Here is an 18,256-nt window from a genome sequence, read left to right on the forward strand (position 1 = left end):
GCAGCATGGAATGTTCAGGATGAGTCTGGCGGAGGCATGCTGGATGTTCTGCAGTTTCTGGATTTGTGCCAGCATAGAGTGCGTTGCCTAGTCAAGTCTGCTGCTGACAAGTGCATGAGTGACTGTTCTCCTGGGGTCTGTGGAGATCCACTTCAAGATCTTACGAAGCAGGCAGAGAGTGTGGAAGCATGAGGATGAAACTGGTTTGATTTGGTGGTTCATTGAGTGCGAGGAGTCCAGAATGATGCCAAGGTTTTGTGCGTGGTCCAATAGTTTGGGGAGCTTCAGAGCGCTGCAGGCCACCAGGAGTCACCCCAGGCGGAGGCAGTGAAACCCAGGATGAGGACTTTGGGTGTGTTACTTGACATTTACCAGGGAGATGCAGGCCAGTGCTTAATTTGTGCCAGTTTTGCCAGAGTTTGGCACCGGCACCTTTATCTGAAAACCGGGGCATATTTCTCCACTACATGGTGGTACTGTGTGCTTCTTTTTTGTTGTTTTTTTTGGCCACAATTCCTCATTGGCAATTTAAAATATTTTTTGATAAACTAGCAAATATACTGCTGTCAAAAGCATTTGCTAGCAGTGACAGCAGCTGGGGTGGCGCCAGCTGAAGTGGCCTCCCAATAAATACTTTGGGCCCTGGTACTTCAGTTTGTTGTACAAATTAAGCACTGGTGCAGGCAGCCCAAACGGAGAACGCTGTGCCTGTGTGAGACCCATCCTTTAAGAGAGAGGCTTCCGAATATTGGACCCATAGCGCTAAAAACAGCTACTTTTCGTCTAAGCGAGACTCACTACCTGTAACCGACGCCTTACAGACAGATGTTGAAACGAGCATCCTTCATCAGCCAAGGGACCCTCATTTACATGTCCCCGTGCCAGAGTTGTCAGAGCATTGATTACCATAATTAGGCTCAATCCGCAGAGTCCCTCCAGCAATGCCATGATCAATACAAAACACTATAAACAGAGCAACTCTGGTCAAAGGGTGAGTGGCGCTCAATATAAACCCCAGCAGTGCACCAGCAGGCAGCTCAGAATACACATTAGATGTGTGAACAGAGCAGGTGAAAGAAATGGAAAGGGAATTGAGAAAAGTTAAAAAGAACAAAACGAAAGAAAAGTAGAAAAGAAGACAAGGTATGGAGATGACAGAAAGAGGAAGAAGAAAACGGGACTAGAGAATGGGGTGAAATGGAGAATTAGAGGAAATGGGGGGAAAATAGAGAGTGAAAGGTAGCATGGACAGATCTGAGAGAAAGTGGAAGGAGACTGGGACAAGAGAGACTGGGAGAAAGGTGATAAGAACAAGCAAAGAAGATGGGGAGGAGAAAGCAAGGTGGTCTGAAATTAGGGTGATACAGTGATCTGGAGGAAGATGATGTGCAAGAGTGATAAGTACAGACAAGGTATCGATTTGACACAGAAAGGAAGATAAGGAATAGAGAGAAGACAGGGAAGTATAATGGAGGTTGGGGGAGACAAGAGCAGGAAACAAAAGAAAAGAGAGACGAAGCGAGGTGAGGATGAGGAGAAAATGAGAACAAAGGAAAGGAGAAAGGGAAGGGTAAAGAGGAACAAAGATAAAAGGTGAGAAAGGTAGGAATGATATTTAGATGAGTGAGAGAAGGGAGTGTAGAAAAAGAGTGGAAGGGGTTAGTGAGGCGAGAGAGTCAAGGGGAGGGAGGGAAGACAGGCAGAATAACAGCTCAGAGACCTATAAGGTGTAGTTTAGCTATCATCAATGCTGTAGGTGCAAAGGCACTGGTGGTCATGGGTTCGAGAAGCCCAATGAACTACAGCAGTGGCTGTCTTTAACACCATCCTGTAATGTGATCGGGCCCATTTATTTCTCGCTTGCATTGGGGCCCATGGCACCCTTTCTATACCACTGGCTTCCACAACACCTACAATTAGTTAGCCATTAGAACGCAGGTGTTACGCAAAGGTCTTAAAAGCATACCATGAATCTCCTTTCTGGTATCTTTGACCAAGCTAAAATCTTAAGTAGGGGTGTGTAGAGCTTTGATATTCCACAGTAGCATGCAAAGTTGTGAAACCTTGCCTGTTGTGATGATGTACGTTTCTGAATTTCAACAAAGCAATGTTTAGCTTGTTTTCCATGCAGCCAGATGTGCTGCCCGAGAATTGCAGGATACCGTGCTGCAGCATCATCGATTACCCCCGTTCCAGAAGTAGTCCAGCCCTATGGAGAGGGACTTCCAGTGATCATGGAATGCCGTCAGACAGCCCTGCACATAGAAAGTATAGGGCAACAGAGGCTGAGCAGCTGCAGAGCATCAGAGGAACATGGAATATGTTACAACTCTTACACTGGGCTCCTTTTTGTTGCTTTTTTTTTTTAAATACTGGTCATGCATTACAAATTTGAGGTTTAGTTAACTTTATGCTTCATAGCTTGGCACACTCCTGGCCCTAACCCTTCAAGATGTGTTGGGGTATGGCAATAAAAGACACAGTGCAGAAGATAGAGGGTGAAATTAGGAGGAATCAGAATATAAATCGATTATATGCCTTTTCTAAACAATAAGTAAAATTCAGGTCAATATGTCTGAAATGATGATGCCTGAACTGCCAAGAACCTGTGTGATGAAGCTCCTTTTATTTCAATCCGTGTAAGTCTAGGCCATCAGACAAGCTAGAGGATTTGAGTTCAGGTCAGCCAGAGGCATAGCCTTGCATCCTTAAAGCAATACCCTCTGCCTCCCAAGCATCCCAGGCATCTAACTGCATGTGCCCTGGACTAAATTGCGGGAGAGTGAGGCTTGGATACCGAGATATTCCTGAAGCTTCTGAGGTGGCAACAGGCAGGCAGAACCACGACAGGACTTCCAGCTGTTTAAAGCTGGAGAGAGTTTAGGTGGGATTCTTTGTTGGGTGCTCACAAATTGTGGTGGCCAACCCTCACATCAGTGTCTAATTTGAGAAGAAATAAAACTACTTGATTCCACTCATAGAGTTCTGAAAGTTCATTGAATAGTAAAGCACACATGCCAACACTGCATAAGAGGAAAGGGGGAGATATAAAGAATAATAATCGGGAGAATGCAAAACACTCATCGACTTCTATTGCAGCAGAGGCAATTTCAGGCGGGAGACAGCCAATGTAAAGCCATTTTTTGCTTCAAAATTCGTGCGTCTCCCGTCTGATTCGGGTATATTGACATGTATGGTAAAATCGATGTAGAATAGTTTAAATGGCTGCGTGAGATTAAATCTTAACACTCAAATGTGCACATAGGGACCTTAAAATTGAGCTTGGTTCTAATTTGCTGGAACCCCAACTACAGAAACAGTCCTTAACAAAGGACAGGCAGGCTGCCAGGCACAGTATAGGAGTCCATAATTAGAAATCTGCAACTCCAGGTAAACATTCTTCTAACTCTCAGTAGTAATTTCAGTAGTCTCTGATCCTCCGATTCCAGTACATTCATTCTGTTGCCTGCCACATCCTTTTTTTAACCTGTGTATTTCTGCCCTTACATAGAAACACCTGTCTTAAAATGTTGAGTGAAGTTGATAGTTTGACCCTCAAACGCAAACACTCATACATCCATGTCTTCTAAATGTAAACACAACAAGCATTGGCATAGCCAATAGGTCTCGTCTTTGGGACCTTATAAGTGTTTAGCCATGCAACAGTTGCGTAACTAAATACTTATAAGGTCCTAAAAGCGAGACCTATTGGCTATGCAAAGCGGCCCTGCGGCCGCGAAAGTGAAAGTAATCGCGATCAAACATCAAAGCGGCCATGCGGCCGAAAGTCAAAGTAATCGCGGTAAAACGCGGCGCGCGCGCCCGCGCACATGCACTGTAGCTCTAGACTGGCCTGGTAACACTTTTTGGAGCCCTCTCAATAAGCCTCGCCAGACCAGCGCATGCGCTGGGTCAGGCGAGACCTAAAAACCATATCAAACCGTTCTTAAGTGTTGATGGGCTATGTTGACCCGTTGTCTGCTTCGAACTCTAAATTCCATCTCTGTATGTGAATCATGCATACAGGGAGACCTGACTCACCATCAGCACCATATATTTTCTTAGCATTAGTGGGTCCCTCCTTGGCACCCTTCTCACTTCCTGGACCACCATGACCTCAAAAACGTTTGTAAATGCGCCTGCAGTTTGACAAAGGAACCTATATGACCACAGACTTTGCATACTTTGTCAAATGCAGTACAGACCTTAAAAGAAGCACCATGATATGCACTTCCACACATATAACATCACACAAATTCACTCTTCTTTTGCTCCACATCTATATTTCCCAACTCACTCATAACACTACACATTTACCCTGATTTCACCCCGCTCTTCCCTTCATTTCCTGTATTTACTTAACAGACAGGTTACACAGTAGCCGTCCTCGTGGTGACTGCCATCTCTGATGATGGCTCATCCATGGTCTGGCCTGGAGTCTATGACTTTTTGCATATACCATCAATGAATCCCTCAGCATATCACCAATAATTGTGGCACATTTTGAAGTAGCAGCTAAATATTATAATGTAGTCAAACATGCATCAAATGTTTCTCACTGCTCCTGTGTCCCTACATAACATATGTATCCTACCACACTTCTGCAAGGTTTACAATACATTTCCAGCATTGCTCAAGTTTCCCTTAATGTTTCTAATTCTCTTCAAATATCATGCCACCGTGAACCCATGCAGGGTGAGCGAAATTCGCTTAATTTAGTTTTTCGTATTTAGGCAAAAATTTGGGAAAATTATACAAATTGACACGATTATGCAAAATGCTAATCTATCATTGATGCACTTTATTTCGGCGCAAAAAGGCATTCTTGCATCAATGTGTGTTACAAAGGTGCATTTTACCCGAGGCAAAAATATAGCGATGTAAGCAGAATTGTCGTGAACATAAGCCGCTAGCATTCTGCTGGTTCATGTTGTTCCCTCAGTTTAATTTCCCCACTAACGGTCGCATAATATGCAACATGGCATAATGGCATAATTTCAGGAATTACGTGTAAAAACCTTAACGCGAAGTTTCCGAATTTACGCAAATGCCACAATCGTAATTTGAATTATGCCAGGGTCTAAATGCATCATTATACCCTTTCCTTGTTCACAGAAATCGTCTCTGTGTATAAACTGCAATGAAGTAAGTTAAACATCTTTCCATTTCTTCCAGAGTGTAAGTGGCTCCCCTCTGGGAGGCATGCTTTTTTGGGGGGGTCTATCAAATTAATGTTGCATGCCAACAATTACAGGAAAACCCTTAACACAGCAGAGTCCCAGAACTGCTAAAATGTCCATTATACCGTACATCTGGAACATAAGGTCCCAAAAATGGCACTGCTGCCAAAAGAGGGGAAAATAGAGCAGGGTTCCAATAATACCTTGTGCACAAGTGCAGGATGAAGTAAGATCTAGACACGTAGTTCATTTACGTGCACATTAGATTAGCGGATTCGATTATGCACAAATAGAGCAGTATGAATCGTTGTTTGTGTGTTGTTAATTTTGTCGTCAATTACAGTACTAGACGTCGTGCTGTCTTCATCTGTGCATAACACAGATGGTGGAACTAGTTGCGTAACGAAACTTGAGGGGATCCCCAGCAATTTACATGGAAGTCCCCCCTCCCCCAGCCTACCACCAACCAATTGGTCCCAGATCCAGTGTACTGTGCTAATGGGCCCCCTGGAGCTCGGCCTCCCTGTACCACGGTGGATGCGGACGCTAATGTTGCGCTATTGGTTGGGACTACCAATGGTAAAGTTCAGAATGCACAATCACAGGACCTTTCATGTTCATAATATGCTGGTAAGTAGATTTTTTAATTTAAATGGCTCTCTTTTTAGGGCCTATTTGAGACCAAAATGTCCTTCTTGCACATATGTGTGCGCACAAAGTTCACCTCACACTCTCCAGGCAGGGTATGGTTAAATATATGAGTGCCTAACAGTACAATGCCGGTGAGTAGTAAAGCACCCCAAACTGTAGGGCATAGGGTTGATATAGAAAATTGTGAAAGAAAAACTGTAGGATGTGTTTTAAATCCAACATGCCCCACAACATTAAAAAACCCTAAACTGGCAACCTGGGAGTACAATAAATCAAACCATCTATGAGGTAACAGTGGGAAACCTCCAGTTGTTTGCGTAGTAGTCTCAAGAAACACCTAACACAGAATGGCTACAAACACATTCTGACATATACAGACTCGGTCACTGTTGGACCCGGCCCTTCTGGCAGGTTCACCCCCGAAACTTTTTGCTTTTTATGGGTGACTTGGTGTAGTGATTTTTGGACTTCTGCGCACTTTACCACTGGGTCCCAGGGTAAAGTGCGTGCGTGTTGTGAGGTTGGCCTGCCCTCCCATAGGAATGCATGGGGGAATGTATGTGTCCTGGTAGTTCCTGATGCGTGGGGTGTGCAGGCCCGAGTTTGGTATGTGCGGACTCGTGTGAGTGAATGCTGCGCGATGATGTGTGCGGCATGCATGTACCTAGTGTGTAAGTGCCACTTCTAGAAGTGGGCACTTCAGTGTGCAGTATGAAATGTGTGGCTTGTCTGGCGATTGGCTGGTGGAGGTCATGTGACGGACTAGGGACATCCCCAGGGACAGGAGGAGTCACCCAGTGGTGAATGGGAGTTTAGCATACTGATGGCTGGGGAGGAGTACACCTGGGTCCTGAATAGGACAGGGCTTCCCCACACACTGCTGGCTCCGGCCCCTGTGGTGCGTCTGATGACCCTGGCCTGCCAGTGAATAGGGAGAGGGGCTGAGCAAAACAAAGTGCTCAGGAACCTGTTGGAACTGGTTCGCCCCTTCCCTGCACCTTCAGACAAAGACTTTTTACTGTATAAAAAGGGGCTGTGTCCCCTTACAATTTGTTCTCTTGCAGGATCATCACAGGGGGGCCTGCTGCTGCTGGGCGCCAGGAGAGACCGCCACTGGGGACTGCCTCCCTGCTGGAGGGCCCTGTGAGCTGGCTCTGGGCCCAGTCTTTGCCCCCCTGCTCTTGAAGAGACTTTTTGCTGGACTTGCTATTCCTAAGCGCCTGGGAGCGCTCCTTTGACTTTGTAGCGCTGGGCGCGCTGTGTTGCTTCCTAGCGCTGTGTGCGCTTTGATTCTGGAGGCCGGTGCCCACCCGGCATTGTTATCACCCAAGCGGGTGCCTACCCCGCTGATCGGTGTGCTGGCGGGTGCCCACCCCGCTTATTTGCCTGACTACGTTGCGGGAGCCTACCCCGTACTGCCGTCGAGAAGCAGGGCCGCCGCGCTGCCTGCAGCGACCCGGAAGCGGAAAGAGGTCACACCTGGTGGAGGGCGGGACAAAGAGGCCGTACGTTGGTAGAGGGAAGCGGACGGGAGCCTACCCCGCGCTTCCCGGAGCAGAGAGAGGAGAAGTGCGGTCGGAGCTGGTGCGGAGGGGGGCGCGAGGCACATTGTCGGTGCCTGCCCCTCCGCGTTGCAAAGAAGCCTCGGCGTATATCGTCCGCCGAGAGAGGAGACGACGCGGGAGTCCCCGGAGAGCAGCCCGGTGAGTACAAAGGGCTGGGGGACTCCGCGCCTGTGCTGGGGGTGCGGGGGCAGTTTTCACAGAGCCCCGTGTGGCTCCAACGTGGTGGCAGTGTTTTGTCGAGCCCCGTGAGGCTCCCACGATTGGCCAAGTATTTGTTTAGAGCGCAGTGAACGCTCCAACAGACAGGGGCATTATTCTCTCGAGCCCCGTGAGGCTCCGACGCCCAGGGCAGTGGTTGCTCCGAGTCCAGAGGGACTCCAACGACGGGGCATTGTTCGTTTAGGGCCACGAAGGCTCTAGGGGGCATTTCAAATGGACATAGCCCAGAGAGGGCCCCAGAGGCACGTCGGTGCCTGAGTTTCGTTCCACAGCTGCCCAGCACTTAGTGGGCAGCTGCAACGTTTAGGTGGGGATAATTACGTTTTGCTTTGCGCAGCTGGCGCAGACTGACTTGAACAGGGCGTCCTAGCCTGGAAAAGGCCAGTTGGCCTAGGGACTGCCACAGGTGGTGGCTCATGAGAGTTTCTCGCTAATGTTCCTACCTGCACCGCTGAATGTATTTTTGATGCATCATGTGTTTCCTTTTATGGCACCGCTGAATGTAGTTTCTGCATCATGTGTTTTCTTTCAGAGCACCGCTGAATGTTTTATGCATCATGTGTTTACCTGCTCGGCACCTCTGAATGAGTTTATGCATCATGTGCCATGTTCTGCACCTCTGAATGTTTTATGCATCATGTGTAATGTGTGTTTTCCCCTACAGGTATTGTGATACTTAGGTGGTTGTGTTCCCCTGGTACCGGTGGTACTAGGGAGGTTCTGAGTCCCTGCGTGATAGTCTCCTAAGGTGGTTAGGGTTGCGTAGGTGGTACTTTCTTGTTACCAGTAAGTACTTGTTGTGTGCTATATATATGTTATTTTTGTGCTACAGTAATTTTATATTTGGTGCTAAGTGCTAAATATCTAAAAGTGCTAATTCTTGACAGCGGTCCAGGTGGCCCTGTCCCCTGTACATATAATCCCTTGTAAATTCTGCCCGTGCCTGTTGGCACATTGTAAAGTGTGTGTTTTTATCTAATGTGTTGTGTATAATACAAAGGCTATTTTTATAGAATACCTTGTGTGGAGTTTCCTTTGTGGTGGGCCTTGGGTGTTGTTGCTGGGTGCGCGCGCAAACGCTTTACACCTTGCCTCAGAGATAAGCCTGACTGCTCATGCCAAGCTACCAAGGGGGTGAGCAGGGGTTATCTTTGGCGTGTAACTTCCTTGCCCTGACTAGAGTGGTGGTTTCTGCCTGACTTTGGCGCCAGCCTTAGCCAACCAGAAATCGCCAGTTCTAACAGTCACCAAATGTGCAACTTCACATGCTTGGGACCTTTTGGTTAGACGTCTCCGGGATCCAACAGAAGCTCTGTTTTGGAGGCCCCGTTTAAATACATATAGTTTGGTAGGGTTTTGGTCCCTGTTTATGGGGGAATGCCCTGGAAACACAGAAAATGACAGGGTCCCACGGCATGGTATCGGTTGTATTAAGTCCGAGGCACCCTGCCATAGAAAGGGTTGATTGTTGCTACACAAAATGTGAGAGTGTTATACTATGGTATGCCCACCTACGGGAAAATTCCATGAGTAAACAAAAGTAAACACATCTCAAGCAATAGGCTGCACCTCTACTCCGCTTGAGTGGTCATGATGAGGGTGAACAGCACCTTAGGGGCGACATTTAGTAGCAACCTACCGAGTGTTGGCAAGCTGTGAGTACACAGTGTGTGATATGTTTCAAAATAAAATACATGCACCCCAGGGGAGCCTGCTGCACGTTCAAAATATGCAAAAGAGTCCTAATAGTTGGAAAGTATGCAGTAAGGTCTTAGACAACACACAGACTCTCAAAGGGATGGTGTGTTGTGAGTGCACAGCAGGTGAAATGACATTAAACTCTAGCATGCCACAATATGGAGTTCAGGGCACAAGTCCTATAAAAAGAAGTGGGGGGACTAACCAAGTTGGGCAGTATGCAAGTGGCATCATGAAACGTGCCATCACAGCGCATGATGTCACAACACGTGACATTACACGTGGCATCACAGGAAGTGACCTCTCTGTAAGGCGCATCACAAGAAGTGACATCAGGTATTCAGACCTCACACATGTTTATCAGGTATATCATGAGTTAGCGCATTAGGAAATTTAATAAATAAGATTTGGTGTCGGTGTTGTGCCAAAAAAGTGGTGCAAACCCGACGCAAACTCTGGTACTCAACTAATATGTTATGTTTTTTAAACCCTTCCACAAAGAAATTGGCAACAAGGAGCAGCATGGGATTAGATCTGTTCTGCGTAATTGGTTGCACAGTCTGGATTTTAAAATATTTTATGGGGTAACGGCATCTGCTGCAGAGGTGGCCAGTAAATATCCGGGAATAATAATAATGGTGAGATAACTCTGGAGGTTAACACATTTCTTAGAGAGATATGTGTTTTGTGTAGTCCCATATTCGATTCAAAGTAGTTTGGAAGGTTAAGGTGTCTCCTGCAAAGCACATCATGTTGCAAAAGAAATACAATTTTGCTACTTAAATTATGTGTGTAAATACTGGGACAGACAAACACAACTGACATTCTTACAGTGCATTCACTTATATACACAGACTGAACAAAGTCAGAAGCATGCATTTCTTAAGTACCTGTGAAGAGGCAAGCTGTGTGCTTTTGTTTCCTCCGCATTTGCATTTAAGTGTGAGGTTCCAGGAGTCCTCCAGTCAGGATACACGATCATCCAAAGGACGCCTGATGGATGGCCCTTTAACTTCTGCATTTATCTTTGGCCCAGCTGGAGGTGAAAAAAAAGCCTTGTCGCTGCCTGCACGTTGTTGCTAGGAAATGGAAAACAGACAACTTACAGGCGCTGCTGAACGTGTACAGTGTCTGAAAATTACACTGGGACAAGTTCATTCAAGTAGGGCTCCAATGAGATGCAGAGTGGGCGTTACTGGGCGTAGCCAAGATGGACTAGCTTGCAAATATCGCTGATGTTTACATCGCAATATCTACAAGGCAACCCACATGATTTTAGCACACATTAGATTTTGGTGAAAACGGCTGTTTTTGCCGAAACCTAACATCTGCTAAAATCCTGACTTAGCCATCCCTAACATAGGGGGTTGATTATGCTGGTATGACCCTGTGGGTCATATCAGCAAGGTTATCGTCCTTTTGCAGGGAACATCGCTGGAAAACCAGCGATGTTCCCTGCAAAAGGGCGATAGCCTCGCTAGCTCTGGAATTTTTATCGCCCTGGAGTAACACGTTGTTAATAACGCGCTACCAGGGCGATAAATACCAGGGATAGCCTGCGATAATATAATTATTGCTAAGCATGGCCAGCGATAATTATCGCTGGCCGTTGTTAATATGCCCCTTTATTTGATAAAGGGGCAGATGAGGTTCTGTTCTGGCCCAGTCACTCATACATGTATTGACACACCCACACAGACACTCAGACACCCACTCACACACCATTCTGCCACTCTCACATCCACTCACAGGCACACACAGCCACTCACACACCCACCCACATACCCATCCAGTCACTCACACATGCACTCACACACCCACTAAGCCACTCACACACCAACTCACAGACCCGTATAGCCAGTCACACACCCACTCACATACCCAGATAACCACTCACATCCACTCAGACCCACACAGCCACTCAAACACCCACAAAACTACTCACATACCCATGTACAGGCCCATACAGCCACTTGCACACCCACTCACAGACCCATACAGCCACTTACACAGCCATACAGCCACTCAAACACCCACTTGCATGCCTACACAGCCACTCACAAACCCACTCACACACCCACATAGCTCCCCACACACCGATTCACAAATCCAGTCATACATCCACTCAAACACCCTCAAAACTACTCACATACCCACTCATACACCCATACAGACACTCACACAACCACTCAGTGACCCATACAGCCACTCACACACCCAGTCACGACCCATATAGCTACTCACACACCCACTCGCAGACCCAGACAGTCACACACCCTCTCACAGACCCATGGAGCCACTCACACACCCACTCACAGACTCATACAGTCACTCACACCCCCTCTCACAGACCCATAGAGCCACTCACAAAACCAGTCACTCACCCATATAGGTACTCAAACACACACTCGCAGACCCAGTCAGTCACACACCCACTGGCAGATCCATAGAGCCACTCACACACCCACTCACAGACTCATACAGTCACTCACAAACCCTCTCACAGATCCAAAGAGACACTCACACACCCATACTGCAACTTACACACCCACTCACTGACCTATACAGCCACTCACACACCCACAATCAAAGTTGACAGGTTACAGTTAGTAAATAACATTAAAACACCTTAGAAATACACAAACAAGATAAAGGTTGCAGGGACATTATAGTTAGGGAATGACATAGAAAAAAATGTAGAAATTCACAGAAAAACCAAAGGTTGCAGGAACATTATACTTAGGAGGTAGAATTTTATAAAAAACTTAGAAATTCACAGAAAAAAAACAAAGGTTACAGGGACAGTATAGTTATGCTCAAATTTCACTTGTGCAAAACATTGAAATTCAGTAGTTACACTTACCTTAGCTAACTATAACTTACCCCCCTGCAATGTTCTGCTTATGACCTCACATATTGCGTCACTCATGACATGGTCAGTGACATCACTGATTTTTTTTTTAAAACATAGTTTATTGTTTTTTTGCGCAACCACACATAAAGCCTTACACAATTTGTTTCACCATACTTCCTGAAAAAAAGCACAAGCCCCCCGCCAATCATACAATACCTAACGCAGGGTCATAGAAATCCCTCCCAGTCTATACAACGCATAAACCAATAAGCTACATAACAAAACCTCTACCCCTAAACACTATGAAACTTCTAAATTCCCTCCCCCTCCCTCAGTCCTCATCAGCAACGCATGCGGCCGTCTCTGCCCTCTGATATCGTACAGTCCAAGGAGTCAGTGACATCACTGATGACATTACTGATGGCATCTCAAATGACAAACTTAGAGAAAAAAAACATACCCACAGAATTTTGACAGAATTAAATACACTCAAATTGTCAATAAGTGTGTTTACACCCACCTCAATGATACCTAAGAGAAAAGAAAGGTTCATAACACAAAATCTGTTAAACAAATAATTCTATTCTTACACTGAAACTGCTTAGAGTTTGTGCAGAACATTTACAAATAAACCACGGAAGGCTTTAAGTTCATTCAGTGTCCTTCCAAATGCCATGATTTCGAGTTCGCCATCCTTTCACAAAAACTAATCACAAATTAAACAAAGTTCATATGCAAGTTCAAATAGTCTTTCTTTGATGTCAAGATTTATAGCCTTTGGCATCTGTAAAACTAGAATCCAAACGAAATAATGTTCACAAACTAAATATGCACTTGCAGTTCCTTTTGAAACTTAATTAAACAGAAAATGATGTTTTGGGAGTGTCAGAAATGTTTTGTCTTGCTTCTTTCACTTTGGAACAACTTAGTTCATTAGTTCAAACAATTTGCAATGTAAGCAAAGGCTTCATGAAATCAGAAATCTTCTGTTTGAATGTCTTGATCCAATTGAGAAGATTCACACATTTAACTCCTTGCCAAAAAAGAATTCACAACAATCCTATCATGTGTCTCGTGGTCAAGTTTACAAACCAAGATAACACAAAATTATATCTTCTACCTGAAAGTTCTTTTTATGCAACCAGACAGAGACCACTGACTGAGGAAAGAGATTAACTGGTTTGGAAAGCAAGCAGCTGCTGAATAGTTCTCTTCATATATCTTTCAAATAAAAAAAATAATCTCTCCAACATCTCTAGAGACAAATATGACTTCCTGAAAATCTTCTGTGCGGCTTGTCTCACCAGTTCTTCAAATTTTGGGGGCCTTGGAAGTATTCGCTTTCCACATGTTATTAAGGAAATCAACATTAATTTTGACAAATGTCACAACACCGCTGTTATTTTTACATGGACAACGTATTAACCATTTAGTGTAATTAATTCCTGTGACAGCCATAATATGTAAATTTTCATCTTTATTAACAATACTGCCAGAAAAGCAGGAAATCTGGGGAGCATAAGATAAGTATGGTGATACAGATTCTTCCAGTGACTCATCTTGGATTAAACTCGCATTTGCTGGCAAGTGCATATTTTGAGAGGACCTTTTCTTTACGGAAAACATTGGTTACATCACGGTGTTTACACTGCAATACCTTTACAACGTGGGTATTACAATGCAAGTCATTAAAATGACTTGCGCTGGATGGCGCTCTAACCTAAGGAATAGTATGATTTACTATTCCAACACCGTCCCTACTGTACGTAGACTAGAGTTGGAATAGTAAATCATACTATTCCTAAGTCCAGCGCCCTCCAGCGCAAGTCGTTGTAACGACTTGCGTTGTAATGCCTGCGTTGTAAAGGTATCGCGGTGTAAACACCACAATGTAACGTAGTATATTCTTTCTTTACAGGTCTCCTTACCTGCTGTTCCTTTCCTAATTCCTTTCCCCCCACTTGACCACTCTAAGACTCTGTGGTTTTAAGTCATTCAGAGTTGGAAGTGTAGAGGGGAGTGTCCATTGTATCATCACATGCAGACTCTGAGGAAGAAGGACGCTCTTACGGTATCTTCCAAGATTGTCACGGCAGCTGCTGTAGCCTTAGGTTCAGCTATTGTGGCCAAGAGAAATTTATGGCTTAGAGATTAGAAGACTGACTTCTCCGAAAAGGCATCCCTCTTAAAGATCCTGTTTGAGGGGAAGAAGCTCTTCTGAGATATGAAGAGGAAAGTATTCAAAGGTAAGAAGCTCACATGGTCTTACGAGGCTTCTTACAAGAAAGGCTTCAAACCTTGAAATAGAGATTTCCAAGAATACTCTAGAATGGATTCTAAATCCTATTCCTCAAGAAAAAGAAAATTCCATCCTAAGAACTTAGACAAGTCCCAGGATCTGTCTGGGAAGGCAGGTTCATCCTTGACTATGCATCACCTTCACCTTCATTCCAGGTCAGAGGAAGTATCATGGACTTTTGCAACTCGTGGCTCTCAGTTACAGATCACAGGATGCTGAATATAAGCAGAAGAGGTCTATATAGAATTTGAGTAGATTCCTACCATCACGGGGGCATCTCCTCTCCAGTTCCCAGGGATCTGTTACTTGCATGTGCCTTTTATCAGGACCACAAAAGATCCGTACACTTCTCTGTAGAGGACTCGCATTTCGATTTCCGGGTCCTCCCATTTGGGCTGAAGTCAGCCCCCTCAAATGTTTACAAAAGTGCTGGCTCCCTTGATTCCTTTATTCCAATAAGGAGGGCATGGTAATGTCATACAACTGTCAAGGTGGGGCCAAAGACTCCCTCCCTTTTGGTAAAGTCGGACCTGATCTTTTCATGTGCCCAGTCCAACTTCAGCTCACCTAGGGCGATTAACATCCAGGCAACCGTGAATATTCCAGTGGTCAGACTTCTCCCACAAAGTTTGTCTCTTTCCTCAATTGTCCTTTCAGATTTGTCAGAAGTGGAAGTGCCCATCTCTAGATTTTTTACGACTCATCACTATTCCCAGCTTCCTCAGGTTTGCCCACTGACATGGAAAGACAATTCTTGGGCACAGATGCTCTTTTTGTCCGTGGCCTGGGGATCTTTTGTATGCTCCCTCTATTCCCCTTGATGCAGCGCTTTCTGAACTGAGTAAGTAAAAAGGGGGCTCATGTGAATCTGATTGCTCCAGCTTAGTCCTGCTGATCCTGGTTTCACCTTCTTGTAGTGATGAAGATGGATTCACAGTGGCTTCCGCTAATAGCCGCATCTCCTCTAGCTTTTCCCATTCTCCAGGCCGACTCACTAGTAAGACTCAGGTTGGCAGCCTGGAAGTTGAAAGGGTAGGGCTAAGATTCTGGGGTTTGGTTGATTGTATGTCTTCAGGCTACGAGACGACTGTCTACTAGATTGTCCTATGCGAGACATTGGGTGTTCCTTTATAAGTGGTGTTTGCAGAAGAAGTTGCTCCAGCTTTCTGCTTTGCTTTCTCAGATTCTGGATTTTCTTCAGGATGGGTTCTTCTTCGGTCTCAGTTCCCCAACCCTCAGAATCTAATAGGTGGCAATTAATGCTTTCAGGACTCCTTTGGGAAATTTGGAAGACAACCATAGGTTGGTGCAAAGATTGTTCGAGGACTTTTCTGATTCCAACCTGTTTAGCATGGGATCTGTCATTGGTGTTACATGTTTTTAACAATATTTACCCTTTGAGCCACTTCACTTGGTTGACATCAGGACCCTGACCTTGAAAGTGTTCATCCTAGTGGCCATTACTTCGACTAGAAGGCTAGAAGGCTGAGTGAGTTGGGTTCCCTGTCATGTGTTGGAGTAGGTAAAACAAAAATGTTGTATACCTTTTCTAATTTGCATGAAATTAATTACGTAATCATTCTAAAATTAATTTACATAACATGTTTGCAGTGGAAGTGGTACTAATTAATGTTTGCACCATGATAAACACAGATACATGGGGAACTAAATTGCAAATTGCATGGCAAAATTAAATAATTAACAATGGTACGCAAACTAACCTTAGATTGTGGTGAAATAGTAAAATTGCATGATTTATATTGCTTTGTGATTGTATTGTGGCTTAAAGTTATCATATGGTAAGTATTATCGCTTTAAATGTCGCTGCAGCTAGGAAAATACTACTATACATTGGGATTAGTGTGGGTTTAAACATTAGAACCTTCATTTCTACATATTAATTGCTGCTATGTCTATTTTCGCTTAGTTAATGTTCAGGCCTACTAGGCCGCAGTACTCAAGATGGCTTTCTCTGAAGCAGATGCAACCCTGTGCGCGCGATGATTTCTGCGCATGCCGTGATAGCTTTGGAGATCACAAGGCAACATGAACTCCTGACATTGTGTTCCTTGCCAAGGTCGATGTGTTGGGGATTTGACTGCGAGCCAGAAGATGACAAAATGTGAACCAAAGAAGAGACAAAGAATGAACCTGTCAATAAGACCCTTTTACCTTGAAAAGTTATATCTACTGTTCCATGTATGAGAACTGAAGGGAAAGTGTCAACTTGTGAACTTTGTGCAAAGTCACTATGCAGAACCAATTTGCTCTGGGAAGAGTGAAATGAACTATTGATAACCCCGAACTGTCCAATCAGAACATTGGTCTGCCCCGAAAGTTGCCATATTTTGTATGAAGTAAGAGACAGGAGGATATAATAACCCCTCACCAGTCTTTAGGAGGGCTTCTAGGTTAAGTTTCGAGTTCAGAGCTCAATTTGGTGTTGAGGTTTTTCCAGAAGCCGCAGTTGCAGTGGGTTGGAGTTAGTGGCTTCGGAAGGAGTTCGAGAGCTGCAGTTTGGAGTTGTGGCTACGTTTGACTTTGGGTTATTCTTGTGTGATCGATCTGAAGCGATTTACTGAAATTTTTCTAAAAATTGATGCTTTAATGTGATTTCTAAATGTTTAATTACTCTTTAATAAATCTGAATTAAAATTTTGAGTCGCAGTATATAGATGTAAGGATAAAAGAATTGCTAAAAGATTTAGATAAACAAAATTAAAATAACAAGAAATGAGTTTGTGGTTTTTAAATTAATCACTGAAAATTTCAAATGATTTCTAGACTTTAAATTGTGTTTTAGCTGGTTCTAATTCACCATCAACCAGTCCAACTAGTTGGTCCATCGACCAAACAGTGGAGTGCCTTGATGATAAAGTCAGGATTCGGAAGACTGTATATAGAATGTATATATAATTTAGTAGAAAATTAGTCCTGATAGGTAATAAGGTACCCACTTGGTCCAGCAGCCTTTCTCCTGTGTACAGCTTCGAGTGAGTTGTGTGGATGAAAGCGTGTTGGTATTATGGGCCCCACCAATGAATGAATGTATGAATGAACTGTAGTAAATAAGAATCTGTGGCATAAGGAGATTATGTTAAATTTTGTCCTCCGCCCTGGAACAGTATTTCGTGGTAGCAGAGGTGATGGTTTCTATTGTATTGGTTTGGTGATTATTGATTTATGATTAACACTATATGTTGAGTATTGTTTATGTTAAGTGTAGTTGGAAAATTTGAAGCTTCCGGGAAGTAGGGAGTGGATTTATGTGGCAAGCAAAGTCACATGAAATTAACATTGTCTAGTTTCAAGAATTGTGATAACACGGAATTGTGTTATGTTAGGGAAATCTCTATATGAATGTGTGCGAGTGAAATAGCAATAGGTTTTCTTGTGAAACTTTGGCCTTATTCTCAGGAGCATTATAGTCTCCACATGTGTTTTATCCCCAGAGAAACTGGTTTGCCTTTTGCTTGTTAGAAGGGTAAGGTAGAGGGAAGTGCTACTTTATTGGCGAAACAGAAAATTCTGGGGTAGGGTAGAAGTAAGCACTGTCTACTGGAAAGACAGAATTCTTGTGTAAATGAGGAAAGCTATTTCTTTGGTTTAGTGAAACAGGCAATGGAGATGTGTTTATGTCGTTACTAACCGATTTTTTTTTGATAAAAGAAAACTTAAAGAAAGTTTGCTGATAAATTTTGTAAAGGAGGGGTCAGCAAGAGCAGGAGTAGTGGGAAAGGCTGAAACAGAAAACCGTCAGCTGCGGAAAGACAAAGCTTTCACTGATTGG

At 44.3% G+C, this 18,256-nt stretch overlaps 1 long non-coding RNA gene across 1 annotated transcript in view; it reads right to left on the reverse strand.

Moving 5' to 3' along the window:
- The window catches only part of LOC146810349 (uncharacterized), a 128,351-nt gene that overhangs the window by 71,222 nt on the left and 38,873 nt on the right, over positions 1-18,256 (reverse strand). Inside the window, exon 2 of the long non-coding RNA XR_014965678.1 lies at positions 10,204-10,392. This is a non-coding gene — a long non-coding RNA (uncharacterized LOC146810349). The remainder of the gene's footprint in view (positions 1-10,203; positions 10,393-18,256) is intronic.

The sequence above is a fragment of the Triturus cristatus genome, chromosome 7 (genome assembly GCF_964204655.1).
Source record: "Triturus cristatus chromosome 7, aTriCri1.1, whole genome shotgun sequence".
Classification (NCBI taxonomy): Eukaryota; Metazoa; Chordata; class Amphibia; order Caudata; family Salamandridae; genus Triturus; species Triturus cristatus.